The sequence below is a fragment of the Magnolia sinica genome, chromosome 12, assembly GCF_029962835.1.
Source record: "Magnolia sinica isolate HGM2019 chromosome 12, MsV1, whole genome shotgun sequence".
Taxonomy (NCBI): Eukaryota; Viridiplantae; Streptophyta; class Magnoliopsida; order Magnoliales; family Magnoliaceae; genus Magnolia; species Magnolia sinica.
Window position 1 is genome coordinate 50,454,082 of NC_080584.1, and position 19,535 is coordinate 50,473,616.

Below are 19,535 nucleotides of genomic sequence, written 5' to 3' on the forward strand. Positions count from 1 at the left end.
TATTGTACTCGAGATTTTGATATTAGTAGATATGTGATGATGATGTTGCCTTTGTGATTTCAGTACACATGTAGTTATGCTCCTTTATTTATAAAAAAATTCACACTGAAAATCCTCCTTGGAGGATCCTAGGATTGGACCTGGTATATGGGCGCTGGGAGTCGAGAATGGGGTACTACGGTGGTTGTCGGCACTAGATTCGGCGATCGAGAATTTTGTGAGCCCGTTTTCTGAGTTTGGGCCGTGACATCTAATGTATTTTCAATAAAATGAATGATGCCATATTGCTGCAAATTCGATTCTCCCTTTTCTCAAAGTAGAGTATGGATTACTCTATTAAAACAGTTTAATCTAACTTGATAAGGAGAATAAAATTAGCTAAAACAAATATAAGAATTACAACATAAATGGCCTAAGGAGGCTTGAAGAATCTCTCTTTATAACACTAAATAGATCTATCAATTTTCATGATTAAAAGAGTAAGAAAGAGCCTTTATTTATAGCCAATGATTAGTGAAGTTCGGCTGGCTTGAGGGTCGGTTCGGCTGGCCGAATTCCAAAGATCACATTCCAATGGAACTCAGATTTCGCGGGATAATATCTTTTAAAAAATTGGCTAGCCTAAACCCAAGTTCGGCTAGCACAATTTGCCTAAAATCCAAAACTGTGCCATTGTTGGAAACTTGACCGTACCCCACCCTAGGCCAGCTGAACAGGCCGCAAAAAAATCTTTTCAGATCTGCCTTTTTGACCGAATATTGTAGGGTTGGCCGAAGATCGTTAGATTGGCTGAACCAAATATCGGGCTAGCCTAACTTGAATATATTTCACATTAAATATGATTATAGATATGCAAGTGTGAAATACACTAAACTTATGGTCAATCTAGGTTTATATCACCTGAAGATTGACTCCTACGAAGTGTTATGAACTTCGAACCATGAATGATCTTGCCTTGAGATGTTTAAGTCTTCATTTCAGATGCTTAATCGAGTTGATAACATGTCTTTAGTAAAGCTTGCTATCTTAACAGGACTACAAAATTTGACAAACTATAATATGCTTAAATGTAAGCACTTACATTTTGGTTACGAATTCGGGTAGCCCGAGCTTTGGTTTGGGTAGCATGAGCTTGAAATTCGGCTAGCCCAAGAATCTTCGGGTCAAATTCTAACAACTTTAAAATTTTGAATTTGTGGGAATCCGGCCAACTAAAGGTTAAATTCGGCTAGCCGAACTAGATTATTTGGCCAGTCGAAGATGACCTCGAGCCAACCAAAATTTGAATAAATCTCATCCGGCGCGATCCGAAGTCCGTTAAACTGAATCTGGTCTGCTCGGGCTAGTCAAAGACTGCAACGGACTAGCCAAAGATTCTACTTCTTTGCCTATAAATTAAGTTCCTCTCTCAATCTGAAATTTCTAAGTTAATTATCAAAATCCTTCTACAAGAGAAAGAGAAGCTCAAGTTAGTAGCAAGTTATTTGAATGGTATTTATAAATTTAATTTATAGCTTTTTGTTTAATTATCTTAATATCAAGATCTTTCTATTTTGATTTTAAAGAGAGTAAACTATACTCTTCTTTTAAGATTTAAGAGAATTAATTCAAGTAGCCATTGGTTTGAACTTAATTTAAAATCAATAGAACCCTAGACCTTTTCTATCTGACTAAACAAAGAACGATTTATGTTTAAGAAAGCAATTCTTCGACTACATGCTTCTGATACGTCTTCTACGGCGAAGATAAGTATACCTTTTAAAATTTATTTGGTTTTTCTGAAATAGCCAGAAAATCTCAGTGTAGGTTTTGTTTGAGATAGCCTGAAAATCTCAGTGAGGGGTTTGATTGTGATAGCCTGTGAAAATCACAAGAATTATATTAGGTTTTAAGGTAACCCTAGGAAAACCTTTTTCATAGTGAAAGTAAAAATTACGTGGAGAGTAATTTTGGGAGTGGAGCAGTTGTGACTATTTTTAAAGCACCGTACCACTATAATCTTCTGTGTTATGTGGTAAATGCCTTTTACTTTTTATGTGGTGAATAATTGTATTTAATTTCAAGTTGAGCGGTGAATGTTGTAATATTTTATTTTTATTTACTCTTGCAAGTTTGATGTTTTGATTTTAAAGAAATTCGTGGAATAAGGTTGTCCTGCCTAAAACTTTAAGTGAAGGTTGTCCTACGAATTATTTAGAATTAATGTTTCAATACTTAACCAATTGAGATATCTGATTTATTTACATATTCGGCACTTATTTCAATTATTTGGCATAGTCCTATTCACCCTACCTCTACGTCATCTTAAGCTCTCCTTTTGATGGTTCTAACTATTCGTATTGGAAAGCAAGGATGAAGATCTTCCTCAAATCCTTAAATGAAAGTGTGTGGCAAGCCACTGTATCTAAGTGGATCCCTCTTATGATGGAAGTAGCAGCCGATGATGGAACCATATCAATGAAAGAAACCACATTTACTTTACCCATAACAAAGTCCATAAGCTAGGGATTCAGGTCTTGAGTAACCTTAGTCGAGTACTTAGATTTTAGAGTGTGACAGTTAATATGATGTACCGTCCTGATTTCCATTTAGCCAATTACACACACACTTAAACATATACATATACCTCCCGAGGAATATAGTGAAATATTAAAATAACGAATCAGTACAAATGGAACAAATAAATAAATTTTGGGGACGAAATTTTGTTTAAGGGGAGTAAATTGTAACACCCTGAACTTTTCAATATCCGAGTATTGAAGGTTCCCCAGTGTTACCATAGAATTTAACCTATTATGTACATGTGTACGGTACCAATTTAGCTAACCTAACATTACATCTATTCCCCAATACGAATTTGATCATTGGGAATAGTCCCCATTCATAGATCAAGCTATTTAACCATTGATTTTAAGACAAGACCATCCATCATGTGATTTGATATTTATATCTTCCCTTAAATGAATTGGCGAATAACTCTTTTTCCATAGTGATTAGATGTAAGTTTTTTGTAAGAATTATTTAAAAAGGTGCATATGACCATATAGAACCATTAGATTTCACAAAACTCTTAGATTAGCAATAATAACAAAAATGCCTTTAACCTATACCCTTGAATTCCAAACCATATGGTTCTTATGATCTGTTTCATGTGAAATTTTATACCGGGCTTAATTATTATAAATCAATCATACACATCAAATTTCATCCCTTATATCATCGTAAAAGTAGCCCAATTAACAAATCAGCCCTTAATCATTGATTTTGGCGTTCATCGAGTGAGGAAAGCTTATAAGTAGTTATAGTAGGATATTTTCCTCCATATGAACGACTTGGATTAACAATCATATGAACCAAGTGTAAAATATAAAGACTCTACTTTGGTAGGCTTTTACTTAGCCGCCATGTTATCATTTTAGGTCTTACAAACTTTGTATCAACCTAGATCTTCAGATTTAACCACCTCCTGCTGTCCATCGCAACTCAAACTTGGACCACACTTTGGTCTCACATGACTATGATATCATATAAAATTAAGAGTCTGATCTATGATCCTAAACTGTTGAACGCTGAAGCCAGTTCCTTCATTTTGACGCAAAAGATGACATTTTAGATCTAGACTGTTCCCACCATCCATCAACCACCAAATTTTATCCAACCATTTACCTATCTTGACTACACATATTTCTAAAAATTGGGCCCCGATCAGTTAAAATGGACCGTCAATTAAGATCAAGTCCAATTTAACACTCGCTCGGAGAAATCACTAACCAAAAGACTTGGATCCACCCCATATTTTGGCCCCTGACTAACATCACCATACAAAAGAGATGGTCAGAGTTGACCTCTCGAAAGGCTGCCCCTGTGGACCCCACTCTCAGGTGCGTGTACATCACAGCACACCAGACCGTCAAACATGGTCAAACCATGTTTAACCTATGTTTTTCAAATAAAAGATAGAATCTTCTCTCTGTTGTTCCGCTTTCCTACTAGCAAAACATTCAAACAGATAGCTATCCGCTGGCATCGCCTGTAGCCCAAACTCTAGGTTGATTCATGTAGAGACGAATCCACATAAGGGCACAAATCTAGTCTCAGTGGGACTGAGTGTGGGAGAAAAACCTGGAAATGGAAACCATTTTTGTTCGCCTTGCTAACGATCTATATCAACCACTGGATGGAAACCATCTTAGCCATCCTACCTACACCAGAGGGAGATCAGACCCCAGCAAGGATCACACCAAAATCCTTCCACACTTCTTTTGTCTTCCTCCGCAAACCGAACAGAGTGTGAAAACCGATCGCACTCGGAAGATTCCACGCCTAGGACGTTCGAGCCCTTGGATCTAGCTCCGATCCAAGCCGTTCAATCTCCAGAAAGGGGAAATTCGAGTCTTCCTAGTTAGGTAGGGAAATGGGAAAGGAAATGGAAACATGGCATTCCGCCGTTTTTCACGCGAGTTAAACGCATCTTGTGGAAATCACTTTTGCATAAACCACCACACTTCCTCATCCAAACCACCAATCTTATGGGCCAGGGAGCATCAGATGAAAATCCTAGACCGTCCGGAAGAATCGCTTTGAGCTAAGATGGACCGGAATTAGATCTACCATTGAAGTGGGGGTCATCTTCTTCAACCAAAATGAAACAAACAAGTTAGGTAACCTTACACCAATTCAGATCCAAACCATTCAAAATGATGACCCATCTAAGCACCACTTAATTGCCTAAAAGATAGAAATAAGAAATTTAGGAAACTAGAATAAGAGATTCACAAACATCGTTCGTGCAACTCGCTCTCTTAGCCACAAATGACACTTGCGCAGATGTTTCACTCACGAAACGTCCAGTGTACAGGTCATGCAGGAACAATCTGGAAATTCCAAATCAGTATAAAACCCCACATCCGACCCTAGAAAATGTTGAGGGTCAAATATTGCATATTATCCCCCATTTATATCTTGGTTTTATAAACATGATAATGCTTAATGTACTATTTTACTCATGTGTGTGTTGCAAGGTGAATTTAAGAGCTTAGATTGGAAAAGGTGCTAAAAGCATGAATTTGATGCTCAAAGATCACCAAGGCAAGGGATGGATCTTAGGAGACCAAATTAAAGAATTCACATGCCAAAGATCCAAGGAAACCAAGTGATGAATGAAGAGAATCGAAGACTTGAAGTGAAGAAAAAAGAATCCTAAAAATTGTCCTACAGAAACGTATTTTTGAAAATTATCCTGAAAAAACATATTCTGAAACTCCGATTATAAAAAATGAAAGTTCTGAAAGTCTATTTTGGGAAGTGCGCAGAGTGCGTAAATTTGAGGCGGTTTCCAGATTTTTCAAACTCGGTGTGAAAGTTGGAGTTCCATAACTATAAATAGGAGTCCCGAGGATGCTTCGAAGCATCTTCTAAGGGCCTAGGCAGAGCGCTAACAACGTTCTTCTACTTCAATTTCTACATGGATTCTAAATAAGAGTTGTTAGGGCATCCCTGGGGATCATCTAGGCTCTGGAGGAGCAAAGCACAAGGGTGGAGAGCCATCGCCAAGCATTTTTTTCTCTTTCTCCTTATGTTTTTATGTTTTCTTCTAAGGTTTTAGATCCAATCATGTCTATGGTTGGCTAAATCTCTTAGTTAGGGTTAAGAGGTGAAGCTTGTAGCATGATTAGAATGTTTTCTTTGCTTTGATTCATGTTTTATTGAACCTCATGGATTCTAGTTCTTATTTATGAAATACTTTTTTATTTTTAATGGTTTGTTGTGACTTAAATTACAATAGATCTGTGATAGCTCTGAGTATCTTCTTTTTCTATTTTGAGATTGAGAAGTTAGGAAATCTTGTTGTTCACCATCATCTCATGGGTATGGTTGAGTTATGGAATCCTTCATAATCTTCCCAATCTCTTATGTTTGGTTGTGAGATTAGTATATCCTATTGTTTATCATTGTCTCCTGGGCATAGTTAGGTGATGGAATCACTTCCAAATCTCACAACTCTCATTCGTTAAGACTAGATTCATAAGATGTTTAGAGATTTGATTATCTCTCTTTTCCAATTGGATAGGATAGGACTCCAATTTTAATTGTGTTCATCGAATCAAGCATAGTATCACCCTGATTGATACAAGTGGATCCTTGGAAACCCTAGTTCCCACCTTAGAATTCTTATGTTTTAATTAAACACTTCATAATTACTTCCTTTTTATTCCTAATTTAGATTTAGATCTTCTAGTTTTGATTCTAGTTACTTTCAAAATACACACGAAATTAGTCGCTGTGGATTCAACCTCAGTCTTACCGAGATTATTACTACATCGCGACCCTACACTTGTGGTTGTGAATAGAAACACATGCAGCAAGAAAGAGAAAGAAATAAAAAGAGAGAGAGAGAGAGACAAAGAAGGAAAACCAGATATAGACAGGGAGATCTCGTGTTGAGGCATCGCACTGCGCTGTTGCACCAGGTTGAGTTGACTTAGCCAAGTGCGGGCCAAGTCCAGATTCTCTCTAGTCAAGCAGAAAGAGAAAGCGAAAGAGAGCAGAAGAAATAAAATAAAAAGAAGAGAGAGAGAGAGAGAGAATCAAGCTGAGTTGACCCACCATGTTAAGTATGAGTTGGGCCAAGCACGGGTCGAGTTGCAGAACTAGGACATGTACAATTAACTCTAGCATCATTAGTAGATGAACCAACTCTTGAGAGGTGAGGGAATCCTTTAAGCTTATAGTAAATTTAAGTTTACTATGTTCTATATTAGCTTTTACTTGCTCTCATAATTTTATGATTCTTTCCCTGCAATTTTTAATTTACCACCAACAAATATTTATCCTTTAGGAATTATAGTATGAAGTTAATTACGAGTCGTCTTTATTATTTTTGGGGTGATGAATACAAGCCTTGCACTTGCTTTTACCAAATTTGTTGAGTTAGCCCTTACTACTCTTCTCTTTGTTAAGTTGGCCTTTACCACTCTCATCTTTTTTGATTTAGCCATTGCTACTCTTCTCTTTTTTAAGTTGGCCATTGCCACTCTCCTCTTTGTTGAGTTAGTCATTGCTACTCTCTTCCTTATTTTGTTAGCTTTGTGCTATCTACTTTTAAGGCTTGAGCATATGTCTTGGTATTCCAAAACCCCCATAATTGAGTTTACATTCTCCTTGATGTAAGTGATGTGTTGAAGGTATTACAACTAGTGATTCAATTATTATATCATGAACGTAATGTGCTCTGGGTAGAGACCCTCTTAGTAGATGCGTAATTCCTTGAGTTTGGGTAGTGGTACACAAATCGATGTAAGTAATTTGTAATACATGTTACATCACTTCTGGGATTGGATGTCACAAATAGTCGCTTCATGAACAAATCATGTTACGTATTTCATCCGACTCATGTGTTATGTCACCTAGAGATGTTCACGTAAATCCATGGTAGCATTGGACATGCTAGCAAATCTCCGTAGTTATGGGATGCAGGGCAAGCTGGGTTTTCTAAAAATTGTATTCTACATTGTGATGATCATTATGTATGATGAGCCATGTATGATGAGGCGCACATACTTTATTAGGCATGCATTTATATATAGCTATATTGATTGCGCATGCTGATACATCTCATAGTAGTGGAGTATGAGACGTATCAGAACCCGTACATTACTTTTATAAATCTCTTGAATTATTATTAATCTTAAAGGATAATCATCATTATGAATAGGGCGTTAACCCTCTCCAACCATATAGATGATACAGGCGATGTACAGATTGAAGACCTAGAGGACCATCTCCCTATGGAAGATTATACTAAATGAATAAGAAGATAGTTTTATGTTTTAGTTGTATACTTCCGCTGTGAACTCGATAATGTAATAAGGTCCCATTGAGAGGGTATTTGATAATTTGTTGAATTCTTTCATTCTGATGAAATAGTAAATACTGTCAAATTTTTTCTCGTAAATGGTTAACTTTATGAATGTAACTAGATGCGATCTAAATGAAAAAAAAAATATGGTGCAATTTTTAAAGCATCCAATTCATTGAATTATTAAAACTCAATTTTCTCGGGCACAAGTATAAACTCTTGCCACGAAATTTTGAGATGTTACAGTTGGTATTAGAGCATGAGAATGAGATTAACTGGGCCTGAGGGCATGAACCATCATAAGCTTTACGTGACTAGGATTGAATCATGAATAAAATACGTACACTTATGATTATGCACCAAAGTAGTTAGGAAGTCGAGAAATTAGAAACTGATATTCAGGTTTCCCATTAAACTTAATAAATTAGAATCTAGAAACTATGAACCTAGGTACCATTGGAAATGAATTCCCAAAATTTCTAATAAACTTGTTTTAAACTAAGAGTCATCCTTAAATAGGGTTACAATCAGGAAGAATAAGTCTCCCATATGGAAATGGCGATTTCTTAATTTTTCCAGAATTTTCAACTATTTCAATGACATTCTGACATGTTATGAAATCTCTACTAGTTATAGTAAGTGGGCATATCGGAAAATTTTGAAACTTTTCTGTTAGTTCACTTAGGTCCTAATAAATCTCTCCCTAAAATTTCAAACCAATTAGATCTGTACAAAATTCTATAAAAATCTAAGAATAATGAATATTGGTAGGAATTGCTCCTGGACAGCAAGTTTTTATACACCTCACAAGGGCGAAACACCTCGAAACCGTGGAATATTACCTCAAAAAGTTTTCTATAGATCTGGGAATAAGTTAGGGACTTAATTTTCAAAAATTGAGTAAATTGGACGTATGGATCATAAATTAAAATTTTGAGAATGATAGGTTGTCAGCATAAAACAATGCAGGGAATCTACAACCCTTTATATAAAGGATACACTAGAGCTTAGGTTCAACAATGAACGGATAGTTTGGGCCTATACTTTATGAAAACCAGGGTAATTTTATGCTTGAATGAAGAATATATGTGTGTGTGTGTGTGTGTGTGTGTGTGTGACATTCTCTAAGGTTCTAAATTGATTGGGACCATGGAATTACGAACCATATTCAAGCAAGGCATAAGCGATTCAATCCAAATACCAAATCTTGGTGTTGAGATTATTTTTAAAATTTTTTTTTTTTAAAAAGGGGGTAGGTTGTAGCGTCTCGATTTTTGATAGCCAATTAAAAGTATGCATAGACACATATCTATCTCATGAAAAATATAGTGAATACTTAAACACAATGAATTAATATAAATAATAGAAGCAATTAAATTTCGGTGGTGAAATTTTATTTAAGGGGGGTATATGCTCCATATGCAATTCTAAGTAATTTTTAACTGGCTGTGTGCCATCCGTACCGCTCTCTGGGCATATCGAAGTTTTTGTTGAAAAGATAAAAATAAGAAAGGAAACTAGAACAAGAGATTCGCAAACACGTTTGCACAACTCACTCGTGAAGCCACGAACGACACTTGCGCAGATGTTTCACTCACGAAACGTTTAGCGTACAGGTCATCCAGGAATGATCTGGAAATTCCAAATTAGTATAAAACCCCGCATCCGACCTCAGGAAACACACGCAGTAAGAAATAAGAAAGAAATAAAGAAAAGAGAGAGAAAGAAGGAGAGCTAGAAAGAGACAGGGAGATCTCGAGTTGAGGCGCCGCACTGAGCTATCGCACCAGGTCGATTCAATTTAATCCAACTTAGATAAGACATGACTTTACAGAAAAATGAGAAATCCCAACTCCCAAATACAGCAAAAATCAAGAGATACTCCTAAACATAGAACCGTAATGAAATTGCTTCCAAAGGTTAGGTATCTTGTTGCCCATGCAGCTTTCAAAGCCATTAGCCAATCAAGATGGTACTTGGATAGTGGATGTTCGAGACACATGAGACGTGACAGGGCAATATTCACAAATATCAACGAAGTAAATGATGGCTTAGTCACTTTCGAATGTGGAAGCAACTGTAAAATAATAGGCCAATGTAATGTACAACTTCCTAACTTGCCTCTCTTTGAAAATGTACTTTATGTTGAATGATTAAAACATAATCTTTTGAACATATCTCAAATCTATGATAATTAGCATAGTGTGAAATTGTCAGATCACGGATGTGAGATTATAAATGAGAAAGGTAGTGTAATATTAAATGGTCGTAGGACATTTGAAAATTGTTATATAATTGATAGATCTTGCTCAACAAACCAATCATGTTACATGGTCCAAACAGACGAGACTGAACTATGGCATAAACATATTGGACATGTAAACTATAAAGATCTATATAAATTGAGCAAAAGTGATCACTTATGTGGCCTACCCAAACTAAAAAAGACAAAAAAAAAGTTTGTGACGCATGTCAAGTTCGCAAGCAAATTAGGAATAGTCACAATAAAGTGAACTCCTTAGCCATGGTTAAACCTCTAAAACTTCTCCGCATGGATTTAGTCGGATCAACTAGAACGGAGAGTAGAGGTGAAAAGAAGTATTTTCTGATCATAGTTGATGACTACACCAGATATACGTGGGTAGCCTTTTTAAGAGAAAAATCATATACTCTTGATGAAGTCAGAAAAATTTTAAAATGTATCCAGACTGAAAAAGAAATATATGTAGTCAAAATTAGAAGTGATCATGGTACCGAATTTGAAAATAGTAATTTTGAGAAGTACTGCAATGATCATGGTATATCATATGAGTTCTCTGCTCCAAAAACACCTCAACAGAATAGAATTGTTGAAAGAAAAAATAGAATTCTACAAGAAATGGCTAGTGTGGTGCTAATAGCATGAATCTACTAAAAGCATCACGGGCTGAAGCTGTTAGTACTGCATGCTATATAATAAATCGTGTTTATATTAGAAAGTAAAAACCAAAATAGCTTTTAAATTATGATTTAATAAAAAGCCCACAGTTAAATACTTTCAAACTTTTCGATATAAATGTTTTATATTATGTGATCGAGAAAATTTTAAAAATTTTGAAGCTAAGAGTGATGAGGGAATATTTTTGGGTTATGCTCTAAATAGCCAGGCATACCGTGTTCTTAACAAAAGAATTGGGGTGGTTTAAGAATTTATAAATGTTGTGATAGATGATCAACAAATCATACCCACACCCAATACAGATGATGATGATGATGTCAATGTGATTAATATACCTGACTCTTCATCTAAATCAGTCCTTACTCTTGCTTTGGTGGTAGACTCTCAAGAGTTTCAACACCTAGTCAAGGGTTCGAGTACCCATAGGTGGTGAAATCCCACTACGGCGTGAGTCTGTGGGGGTGTGTGTGCATGTATAAAAAAAGCCAATACTGTGATAAGATTTGTCAAAGACCATCCGACTAATCAAATAGTTGGTAACCCTCGCATTGACGTTCAAATAATAAAATAATTAGAAAACATATGCAATTATGTTTACTTTAGTTCCCAAATTGAACCAGCCAATATAAATGAAGCACTTGGTGATGAAAGTTGGATAAATACCATGCAAGAAGAATTGAATCAATTTATTAGAAATGATGTATGGTACTTGGTTTCCAAACCTATTAATAAACTTGTGATTGGTACCAAATAGATTTTTAAGAATAAAACTGATGAAATAGGAAATATCAGAAATAAGGTATGGCTGGTTGTACAAAAGTACACTCAAATATAAGATATTAATTACAATGAAACCTTTGCACTACTTGTGCGCCTTGAATCTATAAGATTATTTATTTCGATTGCATGCCACAAAAAAATTTAAAATTTATCAAATGGATGTTAAAGTGCACTTTTAAACGGTGATTTGAATAAGGAAGTATATGTTGAATAACCAAAGGGTTTTGAAGATCTCAAACTTCCAAATCATGTCTACAGTCTTAAAAAGGCTCTTTATTGTTTCAAACAAGCTCTTATAACATGGTATGAAAATTTGATTAAATTTTTACTTAGTCATAATTTTATCATGGATAGTTTTGATAAAACCTTATTCGTCAAGAAACATAACGATCATATTCTGATAGTTCAGATCTATGTTAACAATATCATTTATGGATCTACATGCGCTAACTTATTAATTGAGTTTGTAGATGTAATGAAATCCAAGTTTGAAATGAGTATGGTTGGCGAACTAAACTATTTCTTTGGATTACAAGTTAAACAACTTGAAAATGGAATGTTCATCTTACAGACCACATATGCATTGAACCTTGTAAAAATGTTTGGTTTTGATAACAATAAAAATTTCGATACTCCAATGAGTACGACACTTAAACTCTCAAAAGATGAATCAGGTAAAAATATAGATCCTTGTCTTTTGTACTTAACTACTATTAGACCTGATATTTCTTTTTATGTTGGAATATATGCTAGATATCAATCTAATCCTAAAGAATCACATTTAACTGCTGTTAAATGGATAATCAGATATGTCGCAAGTTCTGCGAACTTAAGACTATAGTATCCACATGATACGTCTGTACGAATTACCAGATATACTCATGTAGACTGGGCAGGAAATGTTGATGATAGAAAATCTACCAGTGGTGGATGTTTCTACGTAGGAAACTGCTTAGTATCTTGGCTCAATAAGAAATATAATTCAGTATCTCTCTCTACAGTTGAAGCTGAATACATTACAGCAGGAAATGCTTACACTCTGTTAGTTTGGATGAAAAGAATGCTAGCTGATTATGGAATTACAAAAGATATAATGACTTTATATTGCGATTAAGCACAATTAATATCTCTAAAAATCCAATCTAACATTCTCGTATGAAACATATCAACATATGATATCATTATATTCGAGAATTGGTTGAAGACAAGTCTATCATGCTTGAATACATTCAAACTGAGAAGCAACGTACTGACATACTAACGAAGCCTCTTGACAAAACTAGATTTTCTAACTTAAAGCATGATATTGGTTTGTGTATTGTTAAATAATTATTTTATTTCCTTTTATGTATTTTTATTCATGTTTATTCTTTTTAAATGCATAAGATGATAAATAAATTTTAAAATAAAATAAAAATGTCAAAAATCATCATAAACATTATAAATTTTTGGGTTTTTCGACCAGCCGAGCACTGGCTCGGGCTAGCCGAATTCTTTGGCCAGTCAAGCACATGCTCGGGCTAGCAGAAGATCACGCAGATTCCACCTAAAAAGGAAAAAAAATTCCCAAATCACATTCATTTTATATTTTCTTCCTCAGCTAGCCGATACCCCATTCGACTAACCCATCTTCCAATCTTGCTAGTAAGTGATTTTCTTTCAATTTTCTTTTATATTTGGTAATCTATTGCTAGCAAATCACTTTTGAGTAGTGTATTCATCATTTGAAACCCTATTTGGTGTGGGTTTTCATCAAAGTCTAATCTACTCTTTTTCCTTTCATTTTTTTAATCTTTATCTTGTACAAACTGATATGGAGTATTAATCCAAGAAAATACACACAAAAATATGTTAGTTCTTCTTCTTGATCAACTCCTATTGGTGTGAGAACCCTACGGGCGCCGGAAGGGGATCCGAAGCACATTCGGGATTTCTGTGCTAGAGATATAATAATTTAAAAAATAATAAACTTAGACCATATTGCTCATTTTAGTCTAGTTCCTATACTCTCTGAAGTCAGTTGGGAACGCATTTTGTGATGGAATGGATCAACTTACTGCTCCATTGTGCAAGGAATGTATGCATCAATTTGTGATGTCTCCCTTCATGACTTGAAATTTACAATTAAATTTGTTGAAAGGACATTCCAAGTCACATTGCAAGTTATTTCGGCATTGATGGAAATTGATGGTGCAGATGATGGCATACCTATTACCACATTAGCTGAAAAAATGTCCAATTCTAAGAAGCAAGCAATAACCCATAAGTTGTATCGTTTTAATGCAAAATGGTGGTCGGGTAATGCTCTCCCCGCAAACCAGATGTTCCCCAAATATTGAGTTTTGCATCTAATTTTTACATCTAGTGTCTATCTTCGAGTCGGGAATAAGACTGATCTTACTCCCTTCATGGTTAGAATCTTTCATTCAGTTGTGCCTAGTATGCGCGTTTGTTTGCCATCTTTGATTTGTTATATCATTATTCAGTTTCGCTTGCACCCCAAGCACGATTCCATTTGCTCATCTTATGACTTGCCTTGTGTTGCATTATAATGTTCAAATTCCATCGTTTGAGGCACCAAAATTCGAACTCCCTTTCAATAACTCAAATATGAATATGATGAACCTTAAGCCTTTTCCTGGTCAAAATGAAGAAGAGGAGGAAGCACAACCATTTGAAGACACCACTATGGAAGACATTTTCAATGAGTTAGATGAGTCAGATGATCCCAATGACTTTAACTACTAGTCCTCCTAGGTTTATGAGCATCTTAAAGCTTTGGAGGAGAAGGTTAAAGCTTTACATGTCTCACAGGAATCTTTGGTTCAAACCCACAAGTCTTCAATGAAATACATGAAGAAGTACTTCCATCGTATCATCAGGAGTTTGAGCTAACATGATCCTTCGTTGTTTGCTCCTTCCTCTGGGTCAGACTGACACAATTTTTATTTTTAAAATTTATGATGGTTATGTAACTTAACTTCGCTTTTATGTCTTGGTACTTGGATAATTTCCCTTTACACTTCCTTAACACATTTAAAAACTTTTAAATTTCATATGCTTTCTTGACTTTAGGTATTTCATATGCTTGCTTCTACAAACTTCTTGATATTTAGATATCTATTTATGCTTAATTGATATTAATCATATTTTTCCTTTGTCAACTTGTGACAAAAAGGGGCAAAATTAGCATGATTGATAATGATTTATAATGCTTTACTTATAGTATGAGAGAGAATGTAGAATGCATACATAAAGGAATGTTATGGAATATTATGTAATGCTATATGAATGTGAATGCTATGTATATGCTATGAAGTGTTATATGGAATGTTATATTTCATAGTACAGGGGAAGTGCTAATTGAGTGGGAGTACCAGTTGAGCTTCAAAGCTTACAAGAAGTTAAATTACAAGACTTCAGTGTATATATATATATATATATATATATATATATATATATATATATATATATATATAATATGATAATTGTTTTGTCACGAAATTGACAAAGGGGGATGTCACGCCCCAAACTCTGGGACCGGGCTCACAAAATTTTCGATCGCCAAATCTGACGCCGATAACCTCCATAGTATCCCATTCTCGACTGTTGGCACCCATATACCAGATTCTGATCCTGGGATCCTATAAGGAGGATTTTCAACATATTTTTTTTATAAGAAGCATAACTAAGCCACAACAACAAGAACATCACAACATATCCACTATAATTAAAAACTTTTGGGTATAAGGAATGAAGGGAAAATACAATATAGATAACAAAAACTACAGAGGCTCAGCTGCATGCTCCTGCGTCAGTGCTGTTGTGTCCTAGCGTCACCTACACGCAACGGTCATGCATAAGCTTATAAAAAGCTTAGAGGGTGGTGTAAGTGTGTCCGTAATATACGTGCTAGGTATAGAATATCAGAGTAATGCGAAAAAATGCTGGTAAGTCCATGATGCTGTCAATTGTACCAAGGCTATGCGATGCAAGGCCTACATGGCTAGATGTCATATGCAAGATGCAATGCAATCATACTAGTCCTCATCTCGGATCAGATATCAGTATGACTCATCTCTGTAATATCATCAGGGTCTAGTACACTCTACACCAGATCACTGCCCACTGGACATGTAACCATGCAAGTGGAAGAGACCTCACTATCCGCCTGGTCAGTAGTCAGCCAATATCTACCCAACACGTCGACAGCGGACTTATTTATGAGCTGGTCAAACTTAGCCTAACTATGCCCCCTACCATCGAGCGGATAAGGCCATACCCCCTTCCAACTGACTACGACACAGTGAGAGACGCGGCCTAATGGTATCCAGCCCTCGTGCTCTCATGTATCCACTCGATCTTGATGTTGGAGCATACTCTTAGTACCATAAGGGTTCTAGGACTTTCACCCAAGGACAACCTCAGTGCCCACATTGCTAAAACTGTGGAGGTCATAGCCAATCTTGCCATCCATGATATGCCTATGGAGGTCACAGCCCTGATATTGCTAGGGCATACAATAATTGTATCACAAGAATAAAAGGTGCATGAGTCACACCATCTAGTCATGCATCAATCTTGCGCGTACCGTGCACTCATGAGGGGCAACTCTGTCTCTAAGGGAGTCCCATAAACAATCCGCCCTATGGCATATGCTATGATCAGTCACTCCTTTATCAAGCATACATATGATGCATATGGGCATGTATCATGATGTTATGCTACAACATACTCAGTGAGTCCTACTAGATAAAGTATACTAGCATGGTTATAAACAAATAATCAGTCTATATACATGGCAGTGTCCACTGAAGGATGGTGGATGTAATCTAAAACATCAAATCAGTCCTCAATTGTGGATATACCAAATATGATATCACAGATCCTTCCATCTATGATGATGTACTCTCCTCATATCAAGGATGGGCCTAGATGATATACTCATATCAAGAATGGGCCTAAGAACAAGAAGTGGGCTTCCTCACCCACTCCATCATCTAGTAAAATAGGCTTCCTCAGGGGCCCATGTAACACCCTACACTTCTAATATGCGGGTGTTACCATTTAAACCCAAAGCAATGGAAATCAAAGCTCAACTGATAATCGACTTGAACCACACATGTGCAGGACGAGACTTCCAATCACTAATAAAACTGTCCATCAGGAGTCCTAGGAGCTAAGACGGACTCTATGATGGCTAGGAAGGTAAGATCAACCAAAAACCCCAACTTATGGAAGTTTTGTGTCATTTAATGTAATCATATTAGGAACAACGCTCCTATAACCAACTCTTAAGAGTTAGCTATTAACAAATCAAGCCCTCATTATGAACTGGACCCCATTTCGACCATTGAAACCTGATTTCAAATCAATCCAACCTTGGAATCATGGTATGTTAGCCAAACAGAGGAGGTAGGGTACAATATGGCTCACCTGGACCTCAGCCCCACCCCAAACTGGGTTGGGACCCCTACATAGGGGCCCCAATGAGAATGGACGGAGTAGATTGAGTCACAAACATTATAATGGACCCCCACACAGCGTGTGAGTGCACCGAGTGTGCTCGTGCACGATGTGCACTGGAACTATGGGGATGGTCAAACAACCTTTCTCCCTCCAATGGACATTCGAATATGGGACACTTCACCGCCCAACGTGGCCCACCCTGGGCACTTTCCGAAAGATCTAAACCATTTATTAAGCTTGTGGGGTCTGTCTGACAAAAACGATATAGGCTTTTAAACCTATGTAAAGGGATAAAGGATATAGGATGCAACTGTCCAATGGGTTGCACGTGGCGAATATCCGTAAGGTGGGACCCATCTGGGACCATATGGGTGGCCCATGATCATCCTGATCAGGCCATCCCATCCATCCATCGCCAGGGAGAGCCATGCTCTCTCTTTTCTGAAAATGGCCGGGCAAGGCCTGCGTATGGGAAAGCAAAGAGGAGACTTTCCTCTCTAGGAAGGCAAATGCTGGCATGATCTCAGCCGTCCCCTGGCCACGTGGAGGAATCCCAACCATCCTCTGTAAAGCCAAGAGGGATTTTGGGAAGAAATACTCCATCTCACGAGAAGGAGTGGTGAGAACTTGAAGATCTCATGAGATCTACCCAAACTAACGTTTGGTTCATGGACCCCACATTGATCAGAAACCCCATCTAGTCCAATCAAATGTACCAAATCTCAAGAATACGCTATATATGGGGAGTTGCCATTAAAGGCTCTCTCATCACCTTTGTTAAACTGAATGAAATTGATCACGAGATGGGCCCCATAGGTCTAAAAAAATTACTTTTTCGGTGTGCCTAGGGGTTAACTATCCATCCTAGCATGTGGATGGGCCCCATTCAAGGCCACCTTTCAATCACAACCGTGCATGGTGGGTCGTTATAATCCGACCGTTGGGAGCTCTCTCCCCATCACTATAAATTGAGGTCCTATACACCTCGGGATTCACACCAAGTGAGAGAGAAAGGAAAAGACAGAGAGAGAGAGATAGGAAAAGAGAGAAAGAAAGGAAGGAGAGAGTGAGGGGAGAAACAGAGGGTTGGGAGTTAGCCAGGTATGAGTTATCCCTTCCCACCTTATTTTCTCCAATCGTTGCCACGCCAACCTGAGAAGCTGAAGCCGGCCTCCTTCAAGCCATGAAGACAGGCCGTGCTAAGCTCTAATGGGCCAATGAGTCAAGTCCAGGACCAAGCCAATCAATGGCTGTGGGTCGGACTGAAAAACCAGTCAAGACAGAGGCTCTGTTTTGGGCTGAAATAGTGGTCGAGTCCTAGGCCATAGGCTGAGTAATACCAGGGCCATTAATGGACTATGATTGACATCAAAAGTAGGCCGAGTGGTGGCTTTGTTTGAAGCAGAAATCGGTCAAAACCATGGGCGTGTTTAGGGACCCAAGATGGGCAACCAAAAACCATGAACGGGCTATGTTCTGGCTCGAAAACAAAGCTTAAATGGACCTGGGTTGAGCCCTCAGTTGGGTTTTAAAACAGGTCTAAGAACCAACCTTAGCTGAGCTCTCATTTGGAGCGTAAATCCAACAGCAACCATGGCAAAAACCACACTCCTGTTGAGCCGTAAATAGGTCTTAGATTGGGCTTCAATCTTAGCCAAAAATAGGTCTAAGGTTGGGGTGAAAATGAGCCCCAACTAGGCCATGTAGGTGCCGAGAACAAGCTAACTGGCTGCGCCGAGAACAGAGCTGCAACTGGCCCTGAGTGAGCTTTTCCCTCCAAGATGGGAACGCTTTTCACTCTGCCCTCAGATGGGGTCTGAACCAAGCGAGAATCGGGCCTCAGTTAATTCTCCATCTGGGCCTTAATCTCAGCTGGAAACTAGGCTTGGAGTATTGTTGAAACCATGCTAGATGGTGGTTATGTTTCAGGCCAAAATCGGGTCAAACCAGAGTGATGTTTTGGGCCAACATTAGGCCAATTAATGGCTGAGTTCTAGGCCAGGATTGTGGTAGGAAGCAGGATCTATTTGGGCCTTGAATCAATGTAAGAATCAGCCCTTGGAATGGTTGAGATTGGGTCCGAAATCAGTCCAGCAGTGGGTCATTTTTTGGGCAGAAGACTATCCCAAAACTATGCTGAAACCAAGCTTTAAATGGGCTGCATTCAAGCTCAAACCGGACCAAAAATGGGCCTTGCAGCCAGGCTGAGTAATGCCCTCCATTAGACTCACAGTCCTTTCCAGTAAGTGGGCCTGTTCATTTTAACGAGCCGCCCTTGCAGTGGGCTATACCTCACATAGCTACTTGCAATGGACTGCATAACACACTGCAGTGGGCTGCACGTTACAGTGGGTCGCACCTGAGCTTCCATTCTCAATGGGCCATACCTTGTAGAGTCATGGGCCGCACCACACTAAGGATAGGTGGGCCACACACTAACAGTAGGTGGGCCTCACACTAATTGTAGTGGGCCGCATGGGCTTGGGATCA